The 12,304-nt window shown below is 41.0% G+C and overlaps 1 protein-coding gene across 11 annotated transcripts in view; it reads right to left on the bottom strand.

Moving 5' to 3' along the window:
- Positions 1-12,304, bottom strand: part of AFF1 (ALF transcription elongation factor 1) — a 175,624-nt gene that overhangs the window by 130,958 nt on the left and 32,362 nt on the right. The window contains exon 1 of one of the 11 annotated variants that reach the window (XM_087962844.1): positions 10,839-10,910. The exons of the other annotated variants lie outside the window; for them this stretch is intronic. The gene's annotated coding sequence lies outside the window, so the exon portion shown is untranslated. Of the gene's footprint in view, positions 1-10,838; positions 10,911-12,304 lie in introns of those variants that run through there. 11 annotated transcript variants of the gene reach the window in all.

Here is a 12,304-nt window from a genome sequence, read left to right as displayed (position 1 = left end):
AACTTCCCCAGAGTCCGGAGGCTTCCCTCGGGCCTCTGGGATGGTGAAAAGGGCCTCCCCTAGGCTCTGGAAGCTGGAAACAGGCCCGTTTCTGGACTTCCGGAACTTCCGATTCAGCCCGTTTTTCGCCCTCCCATAGCCTCTGTGTGGATCTTGCACTTACCTGCATCCAAAACAGGCCACGTGGAGACTCCTGGGAGGGGAGGGGCACAGTGGGTAAGGCCGGCCAGCCAGTCAGTTCAACTACCGGTTCTGCAAACCAGATGTAAATGTAACACCCGGTTCACTCAAACCGGCCCAAACCGGCTGAATCCCACCCCTGCAGTTAACCAGCTCATTGCTACCTGCACACCAATGTTCTAATAATCACAATCTTCTGGTTCCTGCTTCACGTTTGCTATGGCAGCAGATAGTGGGATGAAGCCGATGAGAGCATACCATTGTCATCGTCAATGATAGCTTTTTCATTTTTGCTGGTGGTTTTTCTTTTTTTCTGACTCCTGGTTTACAACACTTTTAGTTATGTTTTGCATTGTGTAAGCCACACCTGCTTTCGCATTGTGGTGCTGGAGAAGACTTGAGAGATCAAGGAGAGTCAAGGAGATTCAATCAGCCAAGCCTAAAGGAAATGAAAACACTGACTGTTCTTTGGAAAGAGAGATCCTGAAGGTTGAAGCTCAAATACTTTGGCCAACAAATGAGAAGAGAGGACTCCTTGGAAAGGACCCTGATATTGGGAAAGATTGAAGGCAAAAGAAGAAGAGGACAGCAGAGGATGAGATGGTTAGATAGTGTCATCAATGCAATGAACATGAATTTAGGTAAATTCCAGTAGGTAATGGACAACTTTCCATCCACCTGGCATGCTATACTGCTTACAAGCATTATGTGCTTAGAGCTCAAAGCATTGTTAGAGACCCCACGCACCCACTTTATGGTCTGTTTCTGTTGCTCCCCTCTGGGATGAGGTTTTGAAGTATTTCTAGACGGACTACCAGATTCTGTAACAGCTTCGTTCCCTATGCCATCCATCTGGTAACCTCGCAAGATTCTTTTTTCTTGCCATGTTACATGTCTCCATCCTAACTAACTTATTGTTTCTCTGTGTCATATATGGGCATATGCATAATTTTGTATTTATTTATTCTGTCATGGTTATGTAGTGTACATTGGAGGTGGTGACCCTTTGACATGCAACAAAATTTCATTTTAACATATGCTGAATAGTGTACATTCAAAGTGACCATAAAGTTAGTCTAAGCCTATGGTCCATGGAGTCATTAATAGAATGGAATGGATTAGAATTAGAATTAGGATTAGGATTAGGAATAGGAATAGAATAGAATAGAATAGAATAGAATAGAATAGAATAGAATAGAATAGAATAGAATAGAATTCTTTATTGACCAAGTGTGATTGGACACACAAGAAATTTGTCTTTGGTGCATACGCTCTCAGTATACCTAAGAAAGAAGAGTTGGACATAACAAAAAAGCCACCCCAGGATTTTTATTTTGATATACATCTCTATATAATAAACAATTCTGTTTGGGTTTATCTGCGGGAACAAAGCAAAGATGCACAAGGCTCATTTTACAGATGTGAAAGTCAAGCTGGGGAATACGGATTACGGTAGAAAGCCAACATAATGAGCACAGGAGGCCAGATCTGACAAGATGAGCCAGAGAAGGTTTTAAAAAAATCCTACCGAAGGTGACAACGAAACTAGCAGAGCAGGGTGTATAAAGCAGAAAGGAAGTAATTTGCTAGGATTACAGTTTCCATTGAAGTCTGTTCATACAAGAAAGGGATCTAGACAATAAATGTTCTTCCAGTCCTTTCTGTCTCTTCAAATTTACCCTTGGACCATTTAAAAACAGAGAATTTAAGTCACATCAGAAAGAGCTCATCTTAAAACACCCTTCTTATAAAAGTAACCCAATCTTTTGATTTATCTGGTGAATACCTTTTAGGTTTCTCTGGTGTTTCAGGAAACAATTTTGGTGTAACTCAATATGGTTTTGTTGACTGTGCGATTAATATTAACTGTTATCAAGAAGACCATTTGTATTATTGCTGCTATCTATGTGATGGTGAGGTTTTATTGCTTATTAGGTTTGTTTATAAAACAGATCTATAAATAACCCAGAGAATGGAATTGTTGGCAATCAGAAATGTAATGTTATTTCTGAACAACCAACTGCATAAACGCCTGAATCTGAAACAATGGGCAGGATCTGCAATCTTTATGATTCCCCCAGGTTTATCCACACCAGGGGTGTCAAACTCAAGGCCCATGGGCCAGATTCCACCCGTGGGGTGCTTAGATTTGGCCCGCAGTGCTGCCCTGGAAACAGCAAAGGACCAGTCTGCAGTTCCAGTGCCAGCAAAAACAGAGCTCTGGAGGGCCGTGCATGGCCCTCCCAGGCTCCGTTTTGGCTGCAACAGCCTCCTGCAGCCCTCTGCCAGCAAAAACTGAGCTCGGGGAAGTCACGTGCAACCTGCCTGGGCTCCATTTTTGGCCGCAATGGCTGCAACCCTCTGCCAGAGAAAACGGAGTTTTTCCAGCAAGTCGTTGCAGCCAAAACGGTGCCTCGATAAGTGATGTCGAGCTGACAACGACCCCCCACCCTCCAAGGTCAAACACAACCCTGATGTGGCCCTCATTGAAATTGAGTTTGACACCTCTATATGTTAAATATCACCTTAGAACCAGCACACGCATGCAACAGAAAAGACACGAAGACGCACCAGTGGGACCAGTGCCCTCCTATTTCAATCTTTTCCCATGAAAATAACTTCTAGGACTTCCAGAAACTGTTCTGTTCCTCAACTAAATTCCTCCAGCCTGAAATAGTATGTGATCATTTTGATATAAACCACAAAATGTTGTTGTCAGGAGGAAACCAGTCATCAACAACTTGGCACTCTCTGTGTGTCTAGGACTGAAACTTCTCATCACTGAGGATCAGAGCAGAGGTGAAATGGAAATAATGGATGCTGTAATTTAAAAGCATCTTATCAGGTGCCATCTCAAAGGGAAAATGAGAATTTCAGAAAGGCCAGGGCAGGTCCCAGCACCCTTTCATTTGCGGAAAATGAACGTATAACTCATCAACTTTCTCATATTCATTGTTCGAGGCTGCTGCTAGGCAAAACCCTGTCCCAGATGTTTTCTTGAGATATATTTTGGTTTAAAGGAAATACTGGTAAAACGCCAAAGATGTGTATGACTTTCTCAACTGAACTAAAACAAAAAACACACTATCCCAGATTGTTGAGAATCTAAGAGTTGCAAAAAAGATAATTTGTGAGTGGAACCCGATTCTTAGTGACTGGAAAGTAGGTTGTGTACATGCACTCACGCCCACACATATATAAACATTCTCAATAGGGATTGAATCAATGATGCTATCTCAAGAATATAAGGGCAACAAGGAAACGATTAATCTAATGTTCCTTCAAGATTTCCCCATAAAGTGGGAAATTCATGGCCCTTCAGAAGCTATTCACTGAACTCCAACTCCAACTAAGGCAGGGGTCTCCAACGCCTAGTCTGCAGACTGCCACTGGTCTGCGGGTCCATCAGGATCCAGGCAGCATGCGAAACCATACCTCGACCGTCCATGGAAACACCATCCTCCACAGAACCAGTCCCTGGTGCCCAAAAGATTTGGGGCCGCTGACCTAAGGGACACTGAACTTAAATGTGTGTGTACTTTAAATGTGTATACATCTGAAGGATATCACAATGAGGAAGGCTATTATATTTGCTCTTTGGGAAGAGAACGTAATGGAGAAAACCTAAGCAAAGCGATAGGTGCCCAGCCCTGTTGTCTTTGCAAAAACCAGTTAAGCAACCTGAGTCTTCCTGGATACAGTAGTCAAGTACATAAAACTCTAACAATACTTGGACTGGAATGCACAGTCAGAGCTAAAGAAAAATGAAATCACTCAGAGGCAAATACAAAAGTTGTCTTTTGTGCCTTGGTATTGCCACAGATATTATCAGAAGTGGCCATTTCTCATCTTTCACAGCTGGATTTGCTTTTCCTTGATTAAAAACAGTCTTTCCAGCTGTAGTACATCATGTCTGGAAAATATCATGTTTAGAAAACTAGTGAAGCCAGTAGAAAGACATCAACCCCTACATGCTATATTACTCATTTTGGTTGTCATACTTTACTTTCCAGAGTTGAATTTTACAAAGATATTAATCATGTTGGCAGGGTTTTAGCTTGCTTCTTTCCCATTTCTTCTTTCAATTATGAAACTCCTTTAAATGATAGGATTTTATTTGAGAACAAGGTCGAAAAACTGTTTTCCACTGGTAACCTGTCAAGTTTCCACACTATTTCTTTCGTGTGTTTTTTCTTATTTCAAAAGACATGTGAAAAACACACTAGCTGCACACCATTTTTTGCTCCTCAGTAGCTGTCCATTTGGAAAAGCAAAGATTTGGAAAATGTTCCTGAAGAGGTAAAAAGAGGCTGTTTGTGTGAACCTCGGGAGGCTGGAAATTTCTAAAGCTTGCTTCCAAAGTCTGATATTTTTTCAAGAAAGAGAACAAACTGGACCTTAGGAAATTTGCTAAGCTGATTATGGGTAGCTAACAAAGGTCACAAAATGCAGGTTGGCATGTTTTGCAATACCTAGTATAATCTTAAGAGATAAGGGGCCAGGCACAGAGATGTCTAATTATTAGGGCTGGGAAATTTACTTAATCTATTTATGTTATAAAACCAATACAACTTTCAACCTATGCAAACTTGGCAGAATAAGTCCTGTTGAATTCTGTGGCAGGTTTTTTCAGTGCAAGAATTACAGTAGAAATCCATTAAAAAAAAAAAAAAAGAGGCATATATTTAATGAATATATAGCCAGTCCTTCAACAGTTGATCACCATCTATAAATTAAATATAAATACATATAATTAATGCAACAAAAGCTAAAATGTCAATTTTTAGGAACCTTTTGTGACTTCTCACCATTGTTCTGGAACCAAGATGCTATGATTAGATCCACAGTTCTCTAGACAATTTTAATTCCCTGTCATTTTTGGATACAAAATATGAAAAGTGGACTTGAACATCAGTCCCATAAAAAGTGCAAACTGAAACATATACCTATTTTGAGTCCATCTGAAAACCCTGATATTATTTTGCAATACTATCTTTAGAAGCCTATTCAAGTCACTGTAATGTCAGAAAGTGATGAGAAGGGATTAGACATCAATAACAAAGCATATGTTTTGCAGCCAAAAAAATCACAACCAGCCCACAACCAGTTTAAAGTCCTGGAGAGGACTTTAAACCAAAAACCATAACCAACAAGAATAGATAATAATGGCAGAACAGGGTAAATATTGGTTCAACTCAGTTTCCTATATTCTACACATTTATATATGTATGCATAAAACATGTAAATCCTAGTAGATCTGAATACACTGCTCTGGAGAAGGTGTGTACTGGTGTCTAGAGGCTAAAGAAATCAACCTATACTAATGTTATGTGACTTTAATGTTCATCTTTGGTAGTACCATAAAACCGATGATTTATTCCAAGAATGACTACATGGCACCTCTCTTCATTCTCAACCAGGCTGACTGCACAGGTCAGTGTTTCTCAAACTTAGAAACTTGGGGATGTGTGGACTTCCAACTCCCAGAATTCCCCTTGCTGGCTAGGGAATTCTGGGAGTTGAAGTCTACACATCTTCCAATGGCCAAAGTTGAGGAAACGGTACAGGTCATAAGCAGCAGCCCTTACAGAGCTACCCTGGAAGAGGAAAATCCAGGACAATGGGACGAAACTCACAGCAAAAATGGCTCCCTGACAGATAAGCCAAGCTAGGATGTTTATGGCAACTTGAGAAAGACAAACATACATGCAGCAGAGGGGCAGTGACCGTGTCATAGATTCTTGGACCAACAGAACATTTTATTTCTGTAAGCCATCCTGGGAGAATTCTTGCCCTTTGAAGGTGGCTTAGAAACATTTAAAATCAATCGATATAGTAAGGTGTAATGAATGAATAATGAATGAAGAACTATTTTATTTATGATTTGCTTCTGTAAGAAATCAATCAATAATAACTAATTCCTGGGTGTTGCCTCTATGTGCGCATTCCTCAGAGGGGACAAAATAAAATGTTGGTTGTTCAACAAAGCATCCTTGTCAGCCATCAGCTGAGGTTGCATACTGGTCCAGCATAATTAAACGCAGCAGCTTTATTTGAGTTTCTCGACATTCCCAACATCCCACTTGGTCCAAAAGAACCACACGCCAAACCTGGAAAAATATTCATGGCCAAATCTGCGGCCTGAGCTCTTGAATCTGTAAGTATTTCTTCCAAATCTTGCATACAAGAGGAAAGGTTGTGAATAATGATGAAAGGCACCTGAATTATTGTTTTTAATTAGGTTTTTTTAAATACATGGTGAGTAATCACATTAACTGAACATAAACTGTGATTGTAGCTACATGCAGATTAAATTAAATCAGCTTCAGTCTTGATCCTGGACATTCACTTGACAGAATAACGGAGTTGGAAGGGACCTTGGAGGTCTTCTAATCCAACCCCCTGCTTAGGCAGGAAACCTTATACCATTTCAGACAAATGGTTACCCAATCTCTTAAGAACTTCCAGTGATGGAGCATCCACAACTTCTGGAGGCAAGTTGTTCCACTGGTTAATTGTTCCTACTGTCAGGAAATGTCTCCTTAGTTCTAGGTTAGTTCTTTGATTTGACCCTTCCTAGTCTTGGGACAGCCCTTTTTATGTACAGATGCATGAAGAGAATAAATTGGAGGTGAACTTCAAAGTTCAAATTGGAGATGAGTTCCAAAGTACAATTAACACAATTCTAAAAATCATGGTTTGGCTCCATTGTCTACAAATACAGATCGGTCTGTCATCAGTTTCCATATCATAAGTTTTCTTCTCAAGGAAAGGTTAAAACACAAGAGTATTCACTATGATGTAGCTGCCAAGGTGCTTAAGGCAGAATAGGGTATTTTTGAAAAATTACTTTTATGTCAGTAGAAATGACACCCAGTATGGAAGAATTATCTAGCTGAGCCTTATTTTTCCTTTCAAAAAAGATGATTCAAAATAATTTGCATGCTTTCAAGCTGGTTGCCCTGGAAATTTAATGGAAGGTTAACTAAAAACTTTACAAAGAAAATATTACATTAGCCTCAACTCTATATATTTGTAATATAGCTATACCCAACACAAGCCTTATGATAAAGAGTTCCTGAAAATCCTGCATTCTATAATGGCAATTCCAGGCTCAGCTTGCAGTGAATTTAGCTCTCAAGTAATTATACACTGCACAAAAGTTGTGGTTATTTTCAAGATTCAACAGTTCAGAGTTCCTTGTATCTGCACAACCTTTAGCATGGCTTCCTTTTTGAGAATGCCTTAAGACAGGGGTCCTCAACCACCGGGCCGCGGACCGGTACCGGTCCGTGGAGCACTCTGTACCGGGCCGCAAAGAATTTTTTTTTTAAAAAAATGGCGGCTTTCTTCGCCTTCGGTGAATGCTGCTGGGATCGGGGATCAAGGACACAAATGAAAGAAGGGGAGGGAGGAAGCAACCAAAGCCTGTCCTGCTCTCTGGCTCAGCAGCTTCAGTTTCCTCCCGCCTCGTTCCTCTCTCAGTCGCTCTCTCGCTGCTCCACCAGCCCAGGAAGAAACTGCTTCAAAGAAGCCGGGGGGGGGGTAGCTTTTCCTGTCGCCGCAGCTCCTCTGAGCGCCCGTTTACCCCACCCCGCCCGCCCGCGCGCAGTTCAATTCAGTGCCCCGTTCTGCCTGCCTGCCTGCCTTCTTCGTTTCGGAGCAGCTTCGGCTGAGAATAATAACTATTCGCCTCTTTTATCAGCCGAAGCTGCTCCGAAACGAAGAAGGCAGGCAGGCAGAACGGAGCAATGTGGATTGAAGCGCGCGTGGGCGGGCGGAGTGGGGGTAAACGGGCGCTTCGGAGGAGCTGCGGCGACAGGAAAAGCCCCCCCCACCCGGCTTCTTTGAAGCAGTTTCTTCCTGGGCTGGTGGAGCAGCGAGAGAGCGACTGAGAGAGGAACGAGGCAGACACCTGAGGGAGGGAGGGAGACACCTGAGGGATGGGGCTGAGGGAGGCAGGGCCGAGGCGCTCCCTGAACTTGGTGGTTTGCTGGCAGATGTTTTATTACCCGACTAGGTAACAACATCAGATGTTACCTAGTCAGGTAATGAAACGTCTGCAAGCAAACCACCAAACTCGGATTCTCCCCCCCCCCCCACCCCGGTCCTTGAAAAAGTGTTTGTGCTTGAAACTGGTCCCTGGTACAAAAAAGGTTGGGGACCACTGCCTTAAGAGACCAGGCAAGCGGTTGATGTTCCCAAATTTTATTTTCAGGCATGAAACTGTTTCCATGATAAAGGTTGGAGAGGGAGAAAAAGAGATTAGAAATGCAACGGATGACATTTTGCTTTAGAAAATAAATCCCAAGCCATTGTAAACAGATAGGCTTTCCTTTCATCGAGGCCACTTTAAATATCAAGATTTACATTTCATTTTGAGCTTTCCCAAGTACACAAAGTTTTCACAGTGCAGGAAACTCCAAGCCAGCATATCAGTCCAAATGTGTAGAAATTGCTTTCTATCCTGAAGCAAAACAAAACAGAAGCCAAACAAATATGATCAAACAAGCTGGAATTAGAATTTTCTGGTTGTCGAGCTCCTGACTCATTCCTACAGCTACAATTTGCTTAAAAGCAAATTAACACTAGCTTGCCTGCTTGGTACTGAAAGGATTGGCTCTGTAGAATATAAAGCAGTAATGGAGTAATAAAGGTGTGGATTATACCACTTAATTGGTAGGAGGAGGGGGGAAATAAGCCATTTAAAAAACCCCTAAGAAACCAAGAAAGCTGGATGGCAAAATAGGGTTGTCAAGCTTTTATATATATATATAGTCAGAGGTTATAATGCTCTTTTAGGTCTCTGATGGCACTATAACTATGGAGTTATCAGGATACCATTATCAGTTATCAGTCTGATAACTATAACTATGGAGTTATCAGTCACCATTCTGCTAATGGATTTCCTGCTTAAAGCTGCCACCTGAAGAATGGTAGGTGACATGTTACATCCAAGAAAGAATACAGCACACTCTCTATTAATCTTGGGCATTGTGTTTGGAATACAGCATCCAGTTTCAATCCTAGAATCACAACCAGAAAGATGATTTGGCGATGGGGAGATAACAAGTCACCTGTAAGCAAGATGGGCAGCATACAAGTCTAATAAATAAAAGGCAGTAACTCCAATGCCATGAGGGGGTGGGAATATCAAGCAAATCCTACTTGTTTCCCCAAACTCATCTTTCTCTCCTCAATTTAATCCTGATGGCACAACTCTTATATTTAAGCAGAACATCAAAGAAAAAAGTCACTAATCCTTACCTTCAATCTCTCCTGGCATTACCTACCTTCTAACATTACCCAATACTGCAGAAGGAAGAGGTAGAAGAAAGCTGATAGACACGTGATGAGCATACTATAAACCTTCTTGAATGGCATAAATAATTATTGTACAGAGAAGGGACATTTTGGAGATTTAGTACTGTATGTTATGTACAATGCAAATATGCAAGGATTTTAAAACCCACGCTGGGAGGGAATCCGTAAGAGCTGCAGTTCCAACCCAGCTTGGAAAGGCAGTACAGAATTATGAAAGCAAGCATGGATTCTTTTCCAGCAGAAACACAAATAATTTGCTACCTAATCTATGTACGCCTTTGCTTGGAAGGACTTACTCCCCAAGTACACATATAAAAAAATGCAGCCTAAGAGTGAAGATTTCATACGCACTCTAACTACCCAAAAGTTATACCAACTGACAAGATGTGAAATCATGATGTGGTTCCACTGGTTTGTGACTTAAAATGTCAACCCAATATGCTAACCCAGGGGTCTTCAAACTTGACAGCTTTAAGACTTGTGGACTTCAACTCCCAGCAAATCCCACCTCCTCCAGTCATGTTAGCTCAGGAATTCTGGGAGTTGAAGTCCACAAGTTTTAAACTTGCCAAGTTTGAAGACTCTTATGCTAAAGTATGTTTTATAGATTAACCTATTGTGCAACCTAGCTCACTATAGACTATTCAGTAAACCATGGTTAAGCAAATCAAGGCTTTCACTATTATATGAATGTGGGCCCCCAAGTTCAGTGGGGCCCTCCTCAGGAAACTTCAAATAATCCCTAAAGTAATTTAGACATTGTAGTTCCAGGTAACCAAAAAAAAAAAAAAAAACACCTTGTTCACAAGAATCAATCCAACAAATTGACCCTTCCATTAACATCATGTTAGTGTATACTGTTGTTTAACTGATTCTCAACAATCAATTATGGGTGAGAAAACCTAGGCAACCCAATATGCAATGCTACAATATATCCTTCAAATAAATAAAAGTGTTGCCATAAAGCAAGGAGAACAACGATGGTGTGCTTCTCATTCTTCTATATTTGTTTCAAAAGCGTAGTCCGGATTACTTTAACGGCTCTCCCATATAGCAGACAACTTGGCTCCTGATCCCTACCCCTAAGACTTGATTCTTTCAATGTAGATATGAGCATTAATGCCTTTAATGGCTTGTTCTTGCATCAAACAGTTTTTAAATGCACCACAAACAGTTAAAATCAAGCTGCAGGGCTCTCCTTCCCTCCCATTATACACATGATATACCCAAGACACCCCCCACCCACCCCCATACACACAACATAATCCTATCTGTTTCATCCTACTCAAAATGCAACTAGGCTCAGACTAGGTTATCATCTAAAAGGTACCGACAAAGGCAGACTCCTCTGTTCTTTTGCCTCCGACTCCCCACCTCCCGAAGTAGGCCATTACGTGCTTAAAGGCAAACGTTGAGGCTAGCAATTTATATAAGCTTTAGAGTGCTCTGGAAGATTATGGAAGGCAGCCAACAATTTGTACTTCCAATATCAAACCTTCAGCTGAGGACAAATGGAGTTGCAGATCCAAAACTTTGCAACACATAATTGGAAGTTGTGAACTTCCAGTTTCTACATCTGGTTTCATGAACAATAATTTTTTCTCTCTATCTGGACTCCCCTCCCCAAGAACAGAAAATACCTACTGACTTATCAGTTCCAAACTGGGGTAACTACTTTTTCCTTAATATACCTCCCCCCACCCCCATTATATTACACAACTGAAGTTTTCCAGCAGGGAAGGAGACACTTGAAACCTCCATTTGCAACTAACACTGGGGGGAGGGAAAGAAACTATCTTGAATCAAACAGGATTACATTCGTTTAGTGGAGGAATAGGGAAGAGAGAGGAAGGCCCACGGCTTTGGATCCATGCTTATTTATTTGATTTGTCAATCACTTACAAGATAATAGGTATAAGTGTAAACATAGTTATGAATACATGAAATGGATACATATAAGAAAAATAAAAGAAACAATAGGACAGGGACGGTAGGCACCTTGGTGCGCTTATGCATGGCCCCTACAACCAGAAAACCCAGAAAAACCCAGAAAAGCTGAAAACTCTTATTTAGCTGGGTGATTTTTTTCCAAGAGGATTATTATTATTAATTATTATTGTTATTAATTATTATTATTTATTATTATTTATTATTATTTATTATTATTTTTGTTATTATTATTATTATTAATAATTATTATTATTATTATTATTATTATTATTATTATTATTATTATTATTATTATTATTATTATTATTATTATTATTATTATTATTATTATTATTATTTTAAAACCCTCCCTCCCAGGAGTAATCCAGGATAATGAAGAGAAAGCGTTTCCAAAGAGTTCATTTTCCATCCCATCGTTTGACAGTAACTAGAGATAATTACTCCGTTTTACTCATCTCCCCCTTTTTAGAGTCCCAAAGAGCCCTGTCCGCCTTTGTCGACTCAGCACATTCCCAGCTCGCCAGAAACCGTCCAAAAAAGCTACCATTTTAAGGGCCGATCGGGGGGCAACAAGCCCTGGAAACACACACGATTCAAAGCCAGACACAGGGTTCATTGTGCCAGCGGTTCATCTCCCCTCCCCAGACATCCCACTCCCCCATTTAGATGCAGTTGGGGAGGGGGTGAAACGCGGCGGGAAGAGTTGTCGGAACCATCAGGTGTGAACCAGATCCGAGTTTGCAAACGGCTGTTTTTTCCATGCCTTCCATTTCCACGTTCCATTTAAAAGCGCGAAGGGGAGGCACAATATGTCTTTATTGCAACGGGTGGGAGGGAGGGAAGAGGAGAA

This window comes from Notechis scutatus, chromosome 4 (assembly GCF_049901735.1).
Source record: "Notechis scutatus isolate UNSWTSFEM ecotype Mainland chromosome 4, rNotScu1.2, whole genome shotgun sequence".
NCBI lineage: Eukaryota > Metazoa > Chordata > Lepidosauria > Squamata > Elapidae > Notechis > Notechis scutatus.
The sequence above is the reverse complement of the archived record's forward strand: the minus strand, read 5'-3'. Positions and strand labels throughout refer to the sequence as shown.